Source organism: Petaurus breviceps, unplaced genomic scaffold, assembly GCF_028583685.1.
Source record: "Petaurus breviceps papuanus isolate PSGF00001 unplaced genomic scaffold, PetGlider_PUasm1.0 90779, whole genome shotgun sequence".
Classification (NCBI taxonomy): domain Eukaryota; kingdom Metazoa; phylum Chordata; class Mammalia; order Diprotodontia; family Petauridae; genus Petaurus; species Petaurus breviceps.
In genome coordinates, this window is record NW_027187344.1 from 11,612,811 (window position 1) to 11,634,438 (window position 21,628).

The following is a 21,628-nucleotide window of genomic DNA, read 5'->3' on the forward strand; positions in this document are numbered from 1 at the left end:
CGCGCTGCGCGGTCTGCCTGGGCTTCCATCGGGTGGTCCCCGGGACTGCAGGCAGGCCGAACTCCCCTCCTGCGTTCTTGACTCCCCGCCCGAGGGGGCCCGAAACCCTAGCCGGGTTTCCGCTCCGCGTCCCTTCCCATCCTCCCCTCCCCACTCTCCCGCCCTGTGGCTCTCCCTCGCCCCCTGCCCCTCTGCCTTCGCTCGGCTCCCGGGCTCGGGAAAGAAGAGGAGGCTCGCTTCGGGAGCGGGGACCTGGGCGCTTTCTCCAGTGTGAGCACTTAACCCCGAGAGGGGCAGAGTTAAGGTTAGCCCCATCCCCTGGGTGCCCAGTCCTGCTATTTGATCTCCGGGTGTGTGCCTTCTGGGTTGGTGGCTGGGATTCAGGCCCAGCTTCGACTCCAGCTCTTCCCTTCTTGGAGGCTCCAGACGCTTGCTGGCTCGTGGGAGGAGATTGGTGATTCCTACCAGCCTTTACTCGCACCGTCTGACTGCCACCTCCTCCTTCCTTCAGTCTTTCTCTCTTGCCCATTTGCTCTTAAAGAATGCCTTCTGCTCTTTGCCCTGTATCTTTGAAGCTGCCAGAGGTTTGGGAAGCAGCCTGGTAAACTTTTTGCAGGCACGCACTCCAAGAGTCCCAGAGCAGGGCCGTTGAGTGAGGTTTAAGGGAGGCATACTTTTTAATAACGGTCAGCGGAGCTGGACAAGTCATCCTGGTCGCACAGTTCCATTTAACTCTGCCGTGCTTCTTCATTCCTGCCCCTCCTCCTGCTTAGCGGTGAGTCCCATCTCCTTCCTGGAGCCTTCCTTGACCATTCCAGCTCATTCCCGGGAGCTATCGTTTTATTAATCTGTGTCCCTTTCAGGGCTTAGCATAGGACTGGACGTTTATCCTCAGTAAATGTTGGTACGGTGATCTTACAAGTTACTCCTCTTCCCTGGGTCCTGGACTCTTAGCATATATTTGGGTCTTCACAAATATTCCCTACTCCTCCCTCTAGCTAAGTGTCCTAGAGGGTGAGGATGGGGAAATAGGGTAAATGAGTGTCAGCTTCTGTGTCTCTGCTCCCATACATTAGTTTCTCCATCTCTCAGAAGCATTGAAGAAGAATGAGGGTGTAGTGAGGCATAGGGCAGGGTGCTTTGGGGTGCCACTGTGGGGTGGAAACTGGTCTGGGGCCTTTGGAGGGCTGAAGGCTGCCTGCTAACATTCCAGTACCCAGCTTTTCAGAGAGTTCGGAACACATACTCAGGGGACTGGAATGTGGGACAGACACTATCCAAGCAGAACCCCTTAGAAATTCCAGTGTAGGTGCTTTTTGCTAATCTACTGTAGATACTTTTAGCTAATTTATTATAAATGAATTTCCTACTACTCTGACCCATAATATTTAACTTTCCTTCAATAAACTATTTACAAAATACCTACCATGTGTACCTACTATCCTAAGGATTCTCAAGGAACTTGGAGGAGATGAATTGTATGATATCAGACAGAAAATGATAGTGCCACAAAGGAGGTATGAGCAAGTCTCTGGGAAACAGAAAAGCAGAGGTCTTAATCCCAAGGCCGTTCTTCTGTCCAAGCTGAAGGGACCTTTGTTGAGGTCCAGTTCTCTTGAGACCTGTTTATGTAGACCCTGCCATGGAGAGAAGTAGAGGAAAGACAGGGTTGATCTCAAGCTCTTATTCTCTATCCCTATATCTCTATATCCTGCTCACCCACCTCTCACCCCCATGACACCAGTTGAATATGCTTTGCTGAAACCAGGGTGGAGTATAGGGATGCCTTCTCCAAGGGCCTGCTTTTCTGTAGCACTGTTAATAACCCTCCTTCAAATGCCTTAAATTCCTGGTCTAGCCCCACCTGGGGCTGTAGTCTGAAAGGGGCTAGGGGAATGTAGAATCTTATGCCTTACCTCCCACTGACCTGAGCAGCCTTGGAAATGGTCCTTCCAGAAAGTAGGGGTCATTTCATCCCCTTAGTGTCCCATGGGCTCTGCCCCCCTCCTTCCTTCTCCTTTGGGGACATTTTAATTTCAACAATGAAACTTCCAGAGACCCTATGTAGTACCTCCTTTTCTAGCCCCTTGAAAAAGTCACCTTTAGGAGCATCTCTTCCCACAGAAGCTGGAACAATATTTGTTATCCAGAAGTTTAGTTTCTTAGGGTAGGCTTTCCCCCTCTATAAACCTCAGAGCAGGTGAAAGCCAGGTGGCAAGTCCTGGCAAAGGTCAGGAGCTTTCTAACTGTTGATAATGTTTTGTTTATTCAGTCCCTTTCATTCATGAATTTCAAAGCATCTTGCAAGCATCAACTTGCTTACCCACTAGTATCCATGTGGGGTAAATGGCAGACCTGATCCCTCTTTAAGGATCATGGAACCAGGTAATAAGGCTACTCCTCCTCCAAAGTGTGGGTGTCCCAAGTTCTCCAGCCTCTCCCCTACTCCCTCCAAAAGCTGGCATTTCAACCTCCATAGCAACATAAGACTTGATGTTGGTGTTCTCAAGACTTGTCTTCAGGGATAGCAGCCCAGCTTTTAACTTCTATTGTACTATAGAACTCTCAGAATAGCCACTTGTCTGTATTTTCTTGGACAGTCTAGCATAAGGAGTCTGTAGCTGATACCTAAAAAAGCCTTAGGACAAGCTTGTAAAGTACAGGCTGTATGTTTCTGCAACTTCTGGACCAAGCAGACTGTCTACATAGTGGTGGTAGTGAGGATTGCCACTCAAGGCAGTCTTGTGTAAGAGAAAACATTATTCTGTGTAGTATTAGGGGGCAGAAGTAGGGCCAGTGAATAAAAGTAACAGAGAAACATTTTGGCTCAATATATGGAAGGGTCATCCAGCAGAACTATCTAAAATAGAATATGAATTACTTTGCAAGGTAATGAGTTCCCCATTACTGGAAGATACAGCAGAAGATTGAGCTACAGAGCCTCTAATGCATTTTCTGACTCTGATATTGTATGATTGTACCTTAGGACTCCTTCAAGTCAATTGGGCCATGGTTGGTGAGGGAATGTAGGTGGAGACAATGTTGTAGATGATTAATAAGTATTAGATACTGATGCATACTTCAAAATATAAAGTTTTAAATTTTTTTTTAAATTTATATCTTAAAAAATGTTTGCAGTTATGGGGTTGTCCACAGATCTCCCTTGAGGTAAAAGAGGCCTGTGGTTTTTAGCTTCATGTTTATACTATCCTAGAGATATGTGGGTGTCTAACTTTCAAGTCACTTAGGACCAGGAAACCCACAGTGAACAGGAAGTGATACCCAATGGACTGTTCAATGGGTGCAGTGGGGCCAGAAGAGTGTGGTTTGGGCATCTGCCTTATAATGAAGGTTTCACCATCCATGCCCAGATACTGATACCATCTTAATTGTGTGTGGTATTGCTCCTGTCACACAGCATTGTCATGCTGTAGAGGTCTGTTTGGTAGCCTGGGCATGGATGTGGGGTAGGATCAGTCAGTCATCAAGCATTTATTTAAAAAAACCTCTCATGTGTCAGTCTCTGTGCTAAGAGCTGGGTATACAAAATATAAAAGTGAACTAGTTCCTGCCTTCAAGGAGCTCACATGCTATTGGGGAGGCATTTGTATTTGCTTTCAAGTACATGGGAATCACAAATTTCTGTACTATTTTGTATGCTATAAAAGAGCTTCTTAACCTGGGGCCCATGAACTTAAAAAAATACTTTGAAAACTTTTTCAGTATAATTGGTTTCATTTATACTTCTGCATATTTTTATTTTATATATTTAAAAACATTATTCTGAGAAGGGGTCCATGTGCTTCACCAGATGGCCAAAGGTGGTTCAATGTTTTTTTTTTAGGTTAAAAATCCCTACTTTACAGGATGATAATTCTCTCCACAACACCATAGAGTTTCAATACCTATCTTGCTGGGTACAAGAGCTAGGAGGCATGTGGTTTGCCTAACACAGAGTTAAGAATGAAAGGATCCAAATCATCATTGAGCCTTGCACATAGTGGGTGCTCATTAAATGTGAAATTGAATTGAAATCTACCTCTTAATAATACCTTTTTTAGAAGGAAATCTTTAATTAGTCAGATGTTTTAGGGCTATAATAGTCTTTTAATTTTTTTTGTCTAGTCAATTTAATTGCCAGAGACACCATCTTTCTTATTCCCACATCCCTTCTCCTATTTCCCCCCTCAACTCAGAAAAACTTAATTCAACTTAACCAAGGCACCCTGCTCAGTGAGCAAAATTGACTTTGGAGCCAAGCCAAATGAGACTGTTGTACTGAGGGAAGAGGAGAGTATTAAGGGATTTGTCCTTGAGCAAGGAATTGCTAAAGCTGACTGACTTTGACCTCCCAAATGTACAGCTGCATTGGGAACAGATTGAAGGATTTGTAATCATCTATCCCTCCCCTTGACAGCTCCAGCCTTGACCAGCACAAAGTATGTTTGGGGACCTTCATGTGATAACTGAGACTCTGAATCTGGAGGAGAGAGGGGCAGTTTCATCTCCTAACTGATGCCTGTTCTATTGGTGCTCTGCCTGGGAATGCCAGGCCCAAGACAGGCTGTGGAAGATGAAAAGACAGGCCTGCAGGGACTGAGAAGGGGAGAGGGAACAGACCATCATGTGTCAAAAGCTCTTGTATAGGTTGCACAAATACATCACTCCCCTTATTACTCATGTCTGAAACTCATGAACAATCTCCCTTTGACCAGTGCTATTCTCCTTCTGAACAGCCTCCTCCCCTTCCCCCTCCACTGTAGCTCATGACTCATTTAACCTCGGGTCTCCTCTAGCATCATCCTGTGGTTTCAGAAATTCCTGAGCAATATTTAGATGCCCCTCACCCCCACCCTCACTGCACCATTCTACTTCTCTGATTAGAGGAAGAAGGGTTTCTGTAGAATGGGGTGGGCACAGCTTTAGGAAAGGATTAGGGCAGATGCCAGGAGTTTAATACCTTGCAGGTGTGGCCAGTCAAGTAGTTGCTACTCATGGAATCCTAGAGTCAGGGCAAGAGATCTTTAGAGGAGGGTAGAGAGAAGGGAAATGGAATGGTGGTGACTCAGGACCCCAGGGGAGGAAGATAGGAAATGCAGGTGACACCTCTGGTCCATAAAAGCTACCTCTAAGTGTGTGTGTCTGGAAATCCCGGAAGTACCTAGGGCAAGTGTGCTCTGTGGATGACATTAAATCAGGGGACACTCAGAAAGAAGGGAGGAATGATTTGCTGATTAGAAAGTGAGAACCTCTTTCTTAAGCAAATCTGCCCCATGGGGCCCAGGTCAGCAGGGCTACAGTAAACGGAAAGAGCCTGAACTCCACAGGCAGAGGTGAGGATAGCATCAGGGTCTGCACCTGTGATTCACTCAGGTATAGGAAGGTCCCTAGTGAGGGAACTTCCCCTAGCAATGCAGGTTGGTATCTCCTTGGCAACTCAGAGTACTGTCCAAAGCACTTTGAAGCTCTGTGACTTGCTCAGGGTCCCAAAGCCAGTATGTGTCAGAGTCAGGACTTGAACCCACAACTCTCAGACTCCAAAGCCTCTTAGGGAATGAGTAGAAAGAGCGCTGTCTTCAGAGCCAAAGGACCTAGGTTCTAACCTCACCTTGGACTCTATCTACATGACCTTGGCCAAGTTGCTTAATCTCCCTGGGCCTCAGTTTTCTCATCTGTAAATCAATAAGCCAGCAAGGATTTATTAAGCACTTGTTATATACCAGGCACTGTGCTAAGTCATCTTTAAAATGAGGGGGTTGGACCAGGTAGTCCTTGAGGTTTTTTTCAGCTCCAGATCTGTGACCCTGGGATCTTAACAGCTCTCACCATGGTTTGGGTATAGTCAAAGAATGGGTATTGTCCCAAACAGGAAACTTTTATAGGTAGGAAGCATCCAATCTCTTTATTTGGATTTTAAGTGTATGTCTTCTTACTCTAACGGCTGCTGGTGATGCTTGGTGGCTAGCTGGCTTAGCAGGACAAATAAGAGTTGACTGCCCAAGACATGCCCAGCATAATACAGAAAATCTAGCCTATGTATAATTATAATGTCTTTGCTTGGCCCCAGTGAAGAGATAAAAGAATACTCCTCCCTCCCTTCTTTCCAGAGGTAGGTAGGGGGCAATGGGTTTGGAACACTTCATATACCATCAGACTTGGTTGATGTGTTAGCTTTGTTTAACCATTCTCTCTCTTTTTCTTTCTCTATCTCTTTCTCTCTCTTTCCTAGTGAGTAGAGGAAGGAATGTATTGGGAAATGAAGGTGATGTAAGAAATAAAAGTAAAAGATCTCAATAAAGAGGATAAAAAAGAAATCACAATTACTTCTGCTATATTCTATACAGTAATAGCCACATGTGTAATTGATCTACTTGCTTTTAGCAATATTGATCAATTTTTTTTGCTTTTTTTTTTTTTGGAGGGAAGAAGGTGCCAGTTGGGATTAAGTGACTTTCCCAAAGTCACACTGCTAGTTTTGTGTTAAGTGTCTGAGGTTGGATTTGAACTCAGGTTCTCCTGACTCCAGGGCCAGTGAACTATTCACTGTGCCACCTAGCTGCCCTAATATTGATCAATTTTAAGGTTGGAATTATAGTTTTTTCCATTTTTTTTTTTTTACACTCTTGCTTTTTGTGATCTCGGGCAAGTCACTGAGTTATATATACCTGGAATGGAGTCCGTACGGGAAAGTGGGGGACAGATGGAGGCACTGAGCTAAAACATGGCCTTCCTCTGATCAGACAGGAGTCTTTGGGGAAGAAGGACAAAAAGAACTCCAAATTGGAGCTAATCTGCAGGTAGGCTTGGGTTGGTAGAGAGGTCAGTCAGCTGTGATTATCGAACACCTACCTACTATGAGCAGTCTGCTTTTGTGAAAGAAGCACTAGGCAAGGAACTAGGAAGATGGAATCACTAGTCCCAACATTAACTAGTTGTGTTCATTTATGTGAGTCATTAGGCTTTGTTTTCCTCTTTGATAAAATGATTAAAGGGACAATATGAAACATGGTCTGGGACCTGGAGCCAGGAGAGGACTGGGTTTGAATTACACCTTCGTAATCAGTCAGCAAGCATTTATTAAGCCCTTCCTATGTGCCCAGCACTGTGCTAAATCTTGGGAATACAAAGAAAGCCAAAAATAGCCCCTTCCCTGAAGGAGTTTATATTCTAATGGCAGAGAACGTGTGAATAACAAGATACATACCAAATATTTGTGGGGTAGATAGAAGATCATCTCATAGAAAATACTTACTATCCATGTAACACTAGTAACTCACTTAACTTCTCCAAAGCTCAGTTTCCTCATCTGTAAAATGGGGGTGATAATACCTTTCACAAAATTATTATGAGAATCCATTTAGATGCCTATAGAGCCCTGTAAAGAATAGAGTAATACATGAAAGTCAGCTATCATTATTAAATAGATATGGTCTCTGTGGAGCTCATAGTTGTAATGGAGAGAAAAGATGTAAACAAGACAACTAACGACAGGAAACATGTTGTGATGGTGGCTCATTTGTATGTAGGACAACATACTCATAAGAGTGTAGAGGAAGATCTCTCTGTGGGCTGAGGCTGTCAGGAAAGATTGCATTGAGATCAGAATTGAGCTGGGTGTTGAAGGATGGACTGCCTTCCTAGAGGTTAGAGGAAAGAGCATTCCAAATAGAGGAAACTGCCAGAACAAAGGAAGGAAAAACGATGCAAAAGGCATTAAGAGGACAGTGAACAGACTCGTCTGGCTGGAGCAGAAGTTTCTCATAGGGTTGCAACGGGAGTTAAGCTGGAGCCAGATAATGGAAGGCCTTGAATGCCAGGCTGAAGAGTTGAGATTTAAGGATCAAGCAGGCAGCAGAAAGCCACTGAAGGTTTTTTAGAAAGGGCCACCCCAGCCCCCACCCCCCAGGTTCTGTTCTGGGCTCCATGACTTGGCTGTGGGCTCTGTGGAATGTCCTAGCTTGTCTCTTCCTGCCTGAACAGTCCCTGTTTGTGTCAGGCCTGCTACTGGTGCCGGAGGTGTGTATAGCGGAGGGAGGGTGGGATGATGGTGGTGTTGGTGAAGGATCTGATTTTCTGTCAACCCAACAGAGCTGTTCCTTTCCCAGTTGGACCTGGTTTTAACCCATACAGGGCTTAGCATAGTGCTTAGCATAGTCACCACCACCTCTACCCACCCATCCCCACCATCTTGGGGCTGGACTTGGTCAAGACACTTGATCCCTTTAGCCCTCCAGTAGCTCAGAACTCTTCAGCTCATAAGGCCTACCAGCCTCCTGGTAACAGGAATTTCAGGGGTGTGGTGCCATACCAGGTAGGATTTTCTTGCAGACCCTTCCTTCCTTTTGTGCCCTTCCTCTACCTCGCTCTCCTCCCTTCCTCAGCATGCAGATGCCTGATAGAAAAATGGTGGTAGGACATGGGAAAGTTCTTATCTTCTCCCCTGAGGCCATACCGATCAATTTATTGTCGTTCCCCCCCCTCTTCCCCTCCCCCCCAACACATCCCACATTACCTCTTTAGGGTTTTTGTTCCAGTTATGGGGAACCCACCCTACTAGATCTTCTTTCCTTATGGAGTTTTAAAATGTTAGTGTTAGAAGTGACCTCATCTAATAACAGGATCGTAGATTTAGAGCTAGAAGAGACCTAATTGTCCAGTGACTCCAACCCCATCATTTTCCAGATGAGGAAACTGAAGGAAGGCTCTAAGATGTTAAATGGCATGCCCAGTCACAGCCCCATTAAGTATCTTAGGCAGGATTTGAACTCAGATCTTCCTGACTCCAAGGCTGTTGTTCTATCAAATATACCCCATTATTTTAGAAGTGAAGAAATAGAATCAAAGTTTCAGGGTAAGTGGTTTACCCAGAGTCACACAGTAAGTTAGTGGCTGGATTTGTGTCAGGTTTGTTTGTTTTTTTCCTGATATATTCCATCTTCCTTAGGGGTAACTAAAGGTATTCCACATGTCCTTAAAGTTATCAAACCCAGTACTGGTGGTCCCTAATGTCTCTTCTAGTTCTGCCTTATGTTCTGTGATTCTTTTGATTCTAATACTCTATGATTCTAATCTTTTTTTTTTAATTTTTAATTTTTTTGGAGGGGGGAAGGTCGGGCAATTGGGATTAAGTGACTTTTCCAAGGTCACATGGCTAGCTTTTGTGTTAAGTGTCTGAGGTTGGATTTGAACTCAGGTTCTCCTGACTCCAAGGTTGGTGCTCTATTCACTTTGCCACCTAGCTGCCTCCTATGATTCTAATCTTTGATGAATTTCTGATAAGGCCCTTTAAAGGCTTTGGAAACCAGGCCACCCTGGGGTGGAATGCCCCTTGTGTTCAGAGATGTGGACGTTTATACTCAGATCCCAGACACTCAGCTTATTCCAAAATTGCTGCTTTAGTTTTGCTGTCTTGGGAAACAGCAGAAGAACTAAAAATCAGGATGATGTGGCCAGCAAGCAGAGGGGGAGGGGGGAAAGGGGAGGGAATGATTAGTTCTCTAGGCCCAGAGGTGGGGCATATAAAGAGTATAATTTAAAAACCGAATAAACAAACAAAACACCCACAGAACTAGGCTCTGTGTTGGGCACAAAGATCAGCCCTGTGTCTGCCCCTAGAGGAACTCACAATTTGCTGGAACCAGAGCATACAGACCCGAGCACACACTTGTAGTAAGGCAAGTACAGGACCCCAGCATCTGAGGATAGGGTAGTGCTTTTGGCTGCTTGGAGGAGGAAGCATAAGGAAAGAGGAAAGGGAGGGTGTTCTTGGGAGAGAGAAGGAGTGTTGGGTCAAAATTGGTGATTGGGTTCTCTTTTAAGAGATTAACGGGGTAAAGAAATATTCTCTGGCTCTTGAGAAATTCACCTTGGGTTTGCCTTCTGTTCTTGGCTCTCTGCCCTGATTCAGGGTGTGATGCCTCCCTCAAGGTCCCATCAGCCTACAGAGGTACATTCTCTTAGGCTGGGTCACTGGCAGTGTGACTTCGGGTAAGCTACTTCTCATCTCTGGGACATGATTTCATCATCTGCTAACAGTGGGCTTTACAGTGGATGAGCACAGCTCATTCCAGGGAGATTGGAAAATTCTATTTCAATCTGCCTTCTTGCCCTCAGCTAGGAAAGGAGCAGCTATTCACTGTAAAACTTCCTGGACCCCAGAGATGATTCAGCGGGTGATTGAACAATATTCAGTAAACATTTGTTGAGCATTTACTATGTGCAGAACATATATTACATCAGAAATCTGGGGCCTGATCCTGGCTGTGCCATTAGCTAACTAGCTGAGTGAAAGGGAACAAATTACTTGACTTCACTGGACATCAGAGTCCTCATCTGTTAAGTGAAAGGATTGGGCCAGATCACCTCTGAGATCCCTGCCAGCTCCACATTCTATAAGTCTGTATATATAGCTCAGACTTTTCTAATCAGAAACCAGCTGAAAGGACCAAGATCATAGAATGTTAAACCTGGAAGGGGCCTTTACAGATTGTCCTGTGCAGTGATTCTCACACTTCTTTTGCCCACACTATTATTCTTTCACACATTATTGGAGGGTAGCATGTAATTGGAAGTGTAAGGTCTAAACAGTGTGTGATGAGGCTGAACCTTGTGCTCCACTAATATTCCTGCATACCCTTTGAGTCACGTTAAGTCAACAAGCATTTATTAAGCATCTCTTATCTGCCAGGCACTGGACCACGTACTGGTAATACAAAGAAAGTCCCTGCCTTTAAAGAGTTTGTAGTCTAATGGAGAAAACAACTTGCAAACTATGTGTATCTTTGAAAACCGCTGATCTAGCTGGCCATTCAGCTACAAGGTGGGCATGTACTGAGCCCCTCTCACGTGCCAACACTGTGGGGCTTACAGAGAGCTATAAGATGTGGCTTTTTGCCTTCCAGGAGTTTATGGTATAGCTTTGGAGACAGCATTTCCCCAGAAAACAATAAGAGATTAATGAAAGGTCGAACTGTATGTAGCATTCAATGTGCAGGAAGGAGGAGTACAGAAGAGTGAACAGCAGTGGGGCCTGGAGTCATCAGGGGCCAGAAGGACTTGAGCTGAACCTCAAACGATGAGTACTCAGCATCTCAGGATTCCGTGGTTTTCTTAGCATGGACCCTCCCTGTACCCATGCAGATTGAACAGTTGATCTACAATTTAAGAGATGAACATTGAGAATATCTGTGGTTGAACAAGGCCTCTACTCCCTCCACCCCACCAAAAGCTAGCCTGGTGATGAAGAGTGCCTCTGAATACCACTGGTCCTCAGACAAAATTAATACAATCATAAATTCAAATTCTGGTTCTGCCACTGTGTGTCCTTGAACCTATGTATCGCTGAACCTCTCTGGGCCTCAGTTTCCTCAAGTGTAAAGTGAGAGGGTTGGACCAGCTGACCCCCAAAGGTCCTTTCCAGCTCTGAGTCTATATGACCCTTTGCTTAGTAGACCCATACTTAAGATTTTCTAACCTAGCAGGCACTCCCAGAATGTATGCTCTGCCAGCATAGCTTCCTCAGGAACCTGGGAGTGCCTCTGAGTCATGGTAAGTCATGGTCAGTAAGAAAGACCTCAGTGCAATAGAGCTGTCCTCACCATTGATCACTGGAGTGTCTGCTTGTGCTGACCTTAGCTTGGTAATGTTTGGAGCTCCTTGTTGCTGGTATGTAACATTCTATCTCTGACCTCTGTCCCTTTGCACTTGGCCACCCTCCATGCCTAGCATGCTCTCACCATTACCTCCTGGTTTTCTTCAAGAGAACTCAGCCCAGATTCCACCTTCTGCAAGAGTCCTTTTTCTGGTCCCCTCCATTAATAATGCCTTCTGTCTAAGATTACCTTCCATTTATACCTTATGTATCCTGTATTTTTTGTCCATTTTCTCCCCATTTGAGGGCACAGACTGGGTTTTTACAGTACTTGGCTCCGAGTCAGTACCTAAATGTTTTTGATTGATCATCTGGTTCTTCATCTCTAAAATAAGGGCATTGCCCTAGATGTCCCTTTCAGCCCTAAATCTGATGTTATCAATTTAAAATGAAGTAGAACTGAGCTGAGGTAGCTCTTATCTTGGTCTCAGGGGACCCGGGAACCTTCTCCAGGCAGTAATAGTAAAGGGGAGCAGTATCTTGGTTACCACCATGTCTCCTGTGCACTGATGGGGAGCTTTGAGGACTTTCCCTGGCTTCCTAACAAAAAAAAAAAAAAGCCTGCTCTCTGCCATTAAGTGTGTTGAGAAAAGAATTTTCGTTCTGTTGACTCAGGTTGGGGAAGAACAGTTTGTTTGTTTTTTATCTTTAGCAGTGTTTGGGGAACAGGGGACACGCTTTCCCATAAACATATCCCAAGCAGATATGTGTATGTAGGAGACCAATTCTTTATTAAAATTCCTTTTAAAAGGAAATATCTGTCTTGCAGTGTAACCTGGACAATGGTGTCTTTCTCCTTCCTTGAAATTACGCTAAGAGACCAAGTGTACCTCCCAGTTTTGTAGAAAGAAATAGGCCCTTTCAGCCATGTACAGGGGATTAATGGCTGGAGGGAGAAAATTTCCTCAGTCATAAAATTCTGGGTGGGGGCCTACTGAGCAAATTCAAGGGTTCCCTGCCCTTCTTCCCTCCTTTCCTGTTTCCCTGGCAAAGTTGCATCAGAAGAAGAAAAAAAAATTGTTCTTCCAGTTTAGGTCCCAGAGTGGAATCTTACCCCTTCCCACCCCCTTTGCCTTCCGTCCTCTTATCTTGTTTTTCCTCATCCCCCTTCCCCCACAGACTCCCCTTTCTCTCTTCTTGTTCCCTCCCCTTCCCCTTGGGAGGGGTCTCTCTTCTTTTTTCATTCCCCCTCATCTTTTTCTTCTTCTCTGCCCTCCCCCATCCCATTCTTTCTCTGCTTCTCTCACCCTCCAGCTCTTAAGGGTTTTCAAGTGTCATTCCTGGCTGTGCCAGCTCTACCACAGACAGACTTCATTCTCTGTACCTCCCCAGAGATGCGGAATAAGAAGGAGCAGGCCCTAACTCTAAGGAGGGAACAGAAGGTTTCTTTGGTGTGTCTGCTTTGTCTGTGAACGCCTTTGTTCACTTCAGAGTTGACTTTTGTACAGATCCAGTCCTAGCTCCTGAGGTATAAGAACTGGAAGGACCTATAGATTATCTAGTCTAACCCTTTATTTTATAGGAAAATTGGAGGAAATTGGAATCCCAGGGAGATTCTCAGGGACTGAAATCTGAATCTCTTGTTCCAGGGACGAGTTAAATCAGCAAACATTTAACTATCAAGTGTCTATTATATGCCCAGGTCACCCCATTAGGTGCTGGGTTTACCAAGGCAAAAAAATAATGGGAAACAGGATAAAGTGGTAATGTTTAAGTGCAGTGGGTGGGATAGACATGAGAATTTGGGTGGGTCTAATGATGGTTTTGTTTTTTTTTATAAAGCAATCCGGGTTAAGTAACTTGCTCAAGGTTACACAGCCAGTTATTTCTGGGTGTGGTGCTAAGTATCTGAGCCCAGATTTGATTCCCAGGTCATCCTGACACTGGAGCCAGTGCTCTTACTCGCTGAGCCACCTGGCCACCCCTTCTAATGATGTTTTTTGACATCTGCTCACATTCAGAGGGTGGAACAATCTAGGCTTTATGTGGCCCATCTAGCTTCAAAACCATTAGTGTCTCTGTCTCTTTTTCATATATGTGTGTATATATTTTATACATATATGTATATATACATGTATAAACACACCTGTATCTTATATGTGATTCTGCCTTAAGAGAGACTGACAGTCATATATCTGTGTATGTATAATGTGTGTGCGTATGTGTCTGTGTGTATCCATTTAGGCGGTGTGGTGGATAGAGAGCAGGTCTAGAGTCAGAAAGACCTGATCTCAAATTTGGCCTCAGACACTTACTAGCTATGTGACCCTGGACAAGTCACTTAACCTTATTTGCCTCAGTTTCCTTATCTAGAAAGTGAGCTGGAAATGGCACACTACTCCAGTATCTTTGCCAGGAAAACCCCAAATGGGATCACGAAGAGTTGGACGTGACTGCAGTGGCTGAACAACAACAAAATCATATCCGCAAATTTCTCCCAGCTTTCCCACTAAATTGCTATGTGACCTTGCTTCATCTCTTGGTGCCTGTTTCCTCATCTGGAATAGGAAATAGGAATAAAAATTCTACCTTGAAGGGTTATTGTGCATTTCAGATAAGATGAATGAATTGTGGTAACACTTTTGGAAACTTTCTAGGATATAAATGTAAGGTGATATAAGTAAAATCTATATTCTCAAATGTGCCTCTTTACCCTCGGTGGTTTTCGTCACTAGGACAATTCTGAAAGCTCACAGGGTGTTGGTTATTAACATTGTGACCCCTGGTTTTATTGTAGCCTCTGCAAAAGTTATAGTTTTTTTCCTCTCCTAAACTCAGATAAGGAGACTAGACCCAGTGCCAGGGTTGGCCATGAGAAAGCTATAAACCCTTTCAATCCAGTAGGCAAAGCACTGTGCTAGATAGGACTGATCCTCTCCCTGGGTAGGGATCTGGAGACCAAACAAAACAAAACAAAACAAAAAACCCACTGACCTAAGGAAGGCATGAACACTAGCTGATAATGGGACTAGGTAAAGCATCCCATGGAAATAGCACATGAGATAAACCTTCACGGAAGGAACCAAAAGGCAGCAGGGAAGAGGGAGTTACATTGCTGGAATAAGAGACAAGGGCTCGTGCAAAGGCATGAAGCTAGTTGCTAGATTGAATGCCCAAAATGAATTCATTATCATTCCCCCTAAACCATGCCCCCTCTTATCAGAAGGGCAACACCATCTTCCTAGTCCCTCGGGCTCCCAGCCTAGGAGTCATGCTGGATTCGTCCCATCTCTCACACCCCATATCCAAGCTGTCCTCAAGGTCTATCAACTTTTCCTTGGCAGTATCTCTCAAATGCTCCTCCTTCTTTCCTCCTACACTGTCTCCACTGTGGTGCAGGCTCTCATCACCTTGTCCCTTGATTATTGCAATAGCCTTCTGCTGGGTCTGCCTGCCTCAAGTCTCTCTTCCACTCCAATTCATCCTCCATTCAGCCCCTAAAGTGACTTTCCTAAAGCACAAGTCTGATGGCATTCAAAGCCCTCCATAACCTATCCCCATCCTCCTTTCCAGTCTTCTTACACCTCATTCTCTCACACATACTCCTTGATCCAGTGACATTGTCTCCTTGCTCCTTTGACCAACAAAGCACACCATCTCTTGGCTCTGAGTATACTTTCTTTCCACTGTGCCTGGAATGCTCTCCCTCCTCATCTCCACCTACTGGCTTCCCTGCTTCCTTTAAATTCCAGCTACAATCCTACCTTCTATAGGAAGCCTTTCCCAACCCCTCTTAATTCCAGTGCCTTCTCTCTGTTAATTGTTTCCCATTTATCCTATAGATAGCTTGTTTGTACGCATTTACTTTCTTATTGTCTCCTTAATTAGATTATGAGCTTCTTATCTTTTACCATCTTTGTACCCCCTGTGCTTAGCATTGAGGCCTTTAGCAGGAGGCCATTATTTGCCTCATTTCTTACCTAGCCTTGATCACTGAATGGGTGTTGCCTCAATCAAACTGAGACCTGTTAAAGACCTCAGCTTAAAAAAGCCAAGGTCTCCCACTGCTTCCAGGGCCACCTCCAGTTGTCCTGATCTATATCTTACCACTGGATCCAGATGGCTCTGGAGGAGAAAATGAGGTTGGTGACCTTGCACAGCCCTCCCTCACTTAAATCCAATTCACTTGCTTGTCACAGCATCACCTCCCTGAAGTCTTGGTCCTCTTCCAGAAAGAAGGACAAACAACAGCAATAACAGCAGCAGCTTAGCACTGTGCTTGGCACATAGTAGATGCTTAATAAATGTTTATTGACTGTCTGACCAAGTTTAAAGAATAACACATAAGTCAGTTTGGTTAGAATGTAGGGTGCAGGCAAGGTAGTAAGGTGGTAGAACAGAGGATCCAGATTTTGAAGGACGTTGAATGCCAATCTGAGGACTTAGTATTTTAGCCTAGAGAAAATAGGAAGTCATTGAAGCTTCTTGAGTAAGGGAGTGACATGGTTGATTAAACTAGAAGATTTTTTTGGGCAGCTAAGTGGAAGATGGTTTGAAGAAAGGAGAAACATGGGAAACATGGGGCTAATTAAGAGTCTCGAAATAGGCTAGGTGAAAAATAGTGAAGGCCAAAACTAGGGGCAGAAAAAAAGTGATAAAGGCCAGAACAAGGCAGAGAAAAGGGGACAGATAAAAGATACATTGGGGAGGTGGCAAAATCAACAAGACTTAGTAACGGATTGAATATAGAGGGCGAGAGTCAGAGAAGAGTCCAGGTCTATGAACCCCTGGTGATTAGAGATTAAGTGAGGGCCCTCAACAGAAAGAGGGAGATTTGTGAGAAAGGTGGATCTGAGGGAAGGAGATAGTGAGTTTCATTTTGGACAAGTTGAACTAAATATTCCCATGGGACCTTTAGATAGAAATGTGTAAGAAGCAATTGGTGAGGTGGTGCTGGTGCTCAAGAAATAAATAAGGGCCACTATGACTGCCTCCTCTCTCATTGGTGAGTTCCTACTCAGAACCCCCATTTCATGAAGTGCTTATTTTTGAGATCCATCCTGACTCTAAATTTTCTACCTCCCCATCCTCCCCCCCACCCTGCCCCACCACTTTCAAGCTCCTTGTTATATATGTTTTTATGTATTTTCTTCTCCCCATTAGAGTATAAGCTTTATGAGGATATGAACTGCCTTTTTGGCTTGTATTTATGGTGCCACCGTTTAACACAGTGCCTGGGACATGGTACACCCTTCATAAATGCTAAACGCTGGCCCTGTCATCTACATCAAGATGATAGTTGAATCCATAGGAACTAACAAGAGGAACCCTATGGAGAGGCAGCTAGATGGTGCAGTGGAGAGAGTGTTGGGCTTGGAGTCAAGACAGCCTGAATTCAGATTCTGCTTCAGATACCTGCTCTCACACCTGGACAAGTCACTTAACCTCTGTCAGTCTTAGTTCCTTCATCTGTAAAATGGAATTGATAATCATAGCACTTATTTCACAAGATTATTATGGAAATTGAATGAGATGACGTGTAAAGTGCTTAGCAGACATTAAAAGACCGTAGAAATACTGTGGTGGTGGTAATAATTTTGTGCCTCAATCTTTCATAAGACTGAATGGCTCCAAATTCTGAACTTTAAAAAAAAAATGCTATGCTTCATTTATACTTCATTTGAAGTCTTGATTTTAAAGAACTGATTGGAGCAGCTAGGTGGCACAGTGAATAGAGCACCAGTCCTGAAGTCAAGAGGACCTGAGTTTAAATCTGACACTAGCTGTGTGACCTTGGGTAAGTCACTTAACCCCAATTGCCTTGCCTCCCCCCCTCCAAAAAAACCCAAACTGATTGAGTCCCTCTTGTGAGAAAGGTGCAGTGTGGGTGCACAATGCACAATGAGGCATACATTATCGGATCGTTTTATTTTGCTTAACTATACCCTTTGTTATAAGGGAAGGTCCTGTTGGGGGTGAGAGGGTAGAGAAAATTATTGGGAAGTGTCAGTGATGTTTTTTAAATGCATCAACAAAATATCAATTTAAAGAATTCTGAGGTACACTGGGGCAGCTTAACACTCTCTGTGACCTTTTATCAACCCCTGGTTTCTTGCCTCTAAATTTACCTCACCCTTCCAGTTCTTTTGCATGTCTTTGTCATTTACTTGGATACCTGGTTTTGATCACCAACTGACCAAGCAACCCTCACTCACAAAGAGTTTCTGTGACTCTTATTCCATCATATGCAATTTAGGGATTGCGGTAATGACACATGCTTTGCTGGGAATAATTGCAAAGCTGGCAACCTGGCCCTGGGCAGAATCTCTGCGAAGCTAATGAGCAGCTTACTCCTTAAGCCCCTGAAGTCACTAGTTTGTACTTGTTGTCCAGGAAGCCATAGTAACTTGTGCCTCAGAGGCAGCTCAGCACCGGGGGAAGAGCCCTGGGTTTGCATCCAGACCCAAATTTGAGGCCTGCTTCTACCACTTAGCAGTCATCTGACCCTGGGCAGATCACTTAACCTCTCTGGGTTCCAGCTTCCCCTTCTGTAAAACAGAGATAATGAGGCTTACCTGAATGGGCATCATGTGAAGTCTTTTGTAGCCATAAAATTCTATGTTGATGCAAACCAGTGTTACCATTCAGTAAGGAAATTTCCCTTCAAGTGGGGAGGCAGAAGTTTGTTGATTGGTTGGTTGGTTGTTGTGCTTTGTTCTTGAAGGGGACCAAAATGCCATCAATGTGCTAAAGTCAAGTTTCAGTGTGTCCAATTGTGGGTGATCAGACCAACGCAAGCTCGGAATGCTCTACCACAGGTCGGGCACAAATAATCCATATGAACATTTGGGATGGATTCTCTAAATCTGCACATCCTGCGTTTCCTTTGAGCTGTCTCAATTCTGCTTTGCTCATAGAGCACAGCACCTGCTCTGATGTAGGCACACCATGCTGAGCGGTCCTGTGCCAGTTGTCTCCCATGTCACACAATTCCAAAGTTCTTGAGAGAGCCCTTGTGAGTGTCCTTGTATCACTTCTTCTAACCACCATGTGAAAGCCTGCCCTGTGTGAGTTCTCCATAAAACAGTCTTTTTGGCAAGTGTACGTTTTGCATTTGAACAACGTGACCAGCCCATCAGAGTCATACTCTCTGAAGCAGAGTCTGAATGCTTGGCAGTTTAGTTTGAGTAAGGACCTAAGTGTCTGGTACCTTATCCTGCCAGGTGATCTTCGGAATAATTGATCTTCCTGAAGTACAGAAATGACCATGTCACATCCCCCTACCTCATTCCCCATCTAGTAGACTCCAGTGGCTCATCACTTCCAGGATCAAGTAGAACATCCTCTGTTTGGCTTTTGAAACCCTTAATAACCAGGCCCTTCTTACCTTTCCAGCCTCTTTCCACCTTCCTGTCCTCCATGTATTCTTGGATCCAATGACACTGGCCTCCTTGCTGCTTCTGGAGAGAGACACTCCATCCCCCAGTTCTCTGCATTTGTTATTGCCTGTCTCCCATGTCTACAATTTCCTTCTTCCTCATCTTCATATCTTGGTTTCCCTGGCTTGCCCCCTGTGCAAGAACCTTTCCCAGTCTGCCTTAATGCTAGAGCCTTCCCTCTGAAATTGTCTCTGATTTAGCCTGCTTGTACATAGTTGTACATAGGAAGTGGTTTTCACCTTTTTTTCCCTTTTATCTCCTGTCCTTAGCATTTTATCTCTAGTCCTTTAGCATGGTGCCCAGCACATAGTAGGTGTTTAATAAATGCTTGCTGACTTGTTGCCTAGATTGACCCTGAAGTTCTGTGATTCATTGTAGCAGGTTACCTTTGCACAAGCTGGCCTGGTATGTGAAATGCAGTCCCTCCTCATTTCTATCTCATAGAATCAGAGTTTCCAAGATCGAGGGCTGGAAATTTAGGCATTTACCTTGCCTTTCTACTTCCCTTTGGCGTATTTGCATCTCTGAGCCTTCTTTGAACCAGAAAGCCTGGTTGACATATTCTGAGTTCATTGATAGAAGGGAGGGGTAGGGTGGGAGAACAGGATGTTTTCTTGGGTATTAGAATTTGACTGATTGAATGACATGTGGGCTTTCCCAACAATCCCTTACCTTTAATGTCCCAAGGAAGTGCTTGACTTGAGCCACTACGGGAAATGCCGTAACTTAAGAATATTAAAAGAATGCATTATACTTGGCTTAATAGTAAAGTTTAAAATGAGTGTGAATGTTATTGTCCTTTTTGCTTTCCTCCCTTCCCCAAATAAACATCTCTTCTCTCTGTGTTATCATAGAATTTCAAAAATTTAGGCAGATAGAGGTTAAGAGATTTGCTGAGGCTCATATGGCTATCTGAGGCTAGGTTTGAGCTTGGGTCTTCCTGACTCCAGCCCAGACCTCTGCCCCCTGTTGTCTCCCCATTGTTTATCCAGCCATAGCTTGAACACCTTTTAGTGACAGGGCAGATGTAGTGACAGAGCAGATGTAGGTTTGACCTTATAAAGGGTTCCTAACAGAACTTTCCCCAAGTGAAAGGGACTTCTTGAGAGCTGATGGGCTCCCCTTCACTGGAGACCTTCAAGCACAGACTAGACGTTCACTCTTCGGGGATGTCCTAGAAAGGATTCTTGTATTCCTTGGTTGGACTAGATGGCCTCTGAGGCCCTTTGGGTCTCTTGAGATTTGCTAGGAACTTCCTGTCTCATGAAGCATCCTGTTCCTTTATTGAACAGCTCTGTTTCTTCCAGAGATCTTCCTCATACAGAGCTGAAATATGCCTTCCTGTAATTTCTGTCCATTGGTTACTCCTCTTGTGCCCTCTGGATCCCTGAAGAACAAGTATATTTCTTCTTCCATATGGGGATAGGAATTGGAATAGGGCATAGAGGGAATGGACCTGTGACTTCCTTGTTATAAAGAACTCCCAGGTGAGGAAACTCCCTCTTACCAACAGAGGTTTGTACCTTCTCTGCCATTTATGCTTTTAGAGGGTTGCTTAGAGCACCAAGAGAGTTCAAAGACTCGCCAAGGGTCATACAGCCAGTATGTATTTGAGGTGGGATGGGAATTTACATCTTCTTGACTCCAAGGCCATCTTTGTTACTCTGGAAACATAGGCCAGGCTGCCTATGTTCCACACGATCGTCCTTCAAATAGTCCAGTGAGGTAAACTCACCTCCTGCCAGGTGAGAGATGAGATCAAGGTATTGAGTGGTTCTGGAAGAAAGGCCAAGAGCTGGAGAAGGAGTAAAAAAGCAAGAGAAGTGAATGGTATCTAGTGCTTGGGAGGAGGGATATAAAGATACATTTCTCAAATGCTGGTGGGAATGGTTTCACATTTCATTTGGCCCTTCACCTGGCAGAGTGCTTTAAAATTTAACACCCCATTTGAGCAAATCTTTTGGAGGAGGATACTAAGGAATGGTAGGGTTAAGTGACTGCCATGGATCAGATGACGAGGTGGTGACCCTTTAGCTGCTTTAGATTCCAAGGCTCCTGATTCCTAGGCACTTGAAAAGGTTTCTCATGGATTGTCAGTGCTTTGGGAGGTCTCTGGGTCATTGTGGGGGGGGGAATGTCATTTCTCCTTTACATCTTTAAAACTTGCAAATGGATCAGAGTATTGGTGCAAGGCAATGAACAAGGGATTTTCTGAAGACCTATGCCCAGTATTCAGCGTGCCTTCCAATCCCAACCCTGTAGCAAAGGGAGCATTGTGCCTTCCTCCTAGCCTCCCAGACCCCTCTGTCAATGAGCAATGATGCCATGGCTTTCTCACTTGCTTGAGAAGGAAAAAAAATTCCTCTGACCCCCAACATCAGGAAAAAAGGGGGAAAAGGCCCAGTACAGCTTAGGAATGAGCTCCGGCCTTATCTTAGACTAAATTGTCTCTCTTATAGGGGAAGGAATCTGCTCTAGGAGGTAGAGGTAGGCTCTCCTTTGTATTTCCTCCATTGAATCCAGAAATTCAGACTGACCCCTAGGGCATCTTAGCACCTCATTTCGCCCTGCACTGACTGTGGCATCACTGAGGCATGTA

At 44.5% G+C, this 21,628-nt stretch overlaps 1 protein-coding gene and 1 long non-coding RNA gene across 3 annotated transcripts in view; both read left to right on the plus strand.

The window, feature by feature from the left end:
* Positions 1-21,628, plus strand: part of NIBAN2 (niban apoptosis regulator 2) — a 106,499-nt gene that overhangs the window by 304 nt on the left and 84,567 nt on the right. The gene's annotated exons all lie outside the window — the stretch shown is intronic.
* Positions 2-14,292, plus strand: LOC138147199 (uncharacterized). Its single transcript, XR_011164724.1, has 2 exons — positions 2-11,664; positions 13,951-14,292. It is a non-coding gene; the product is annotated as an uncharacterized lncRNA (long non-coding RNA).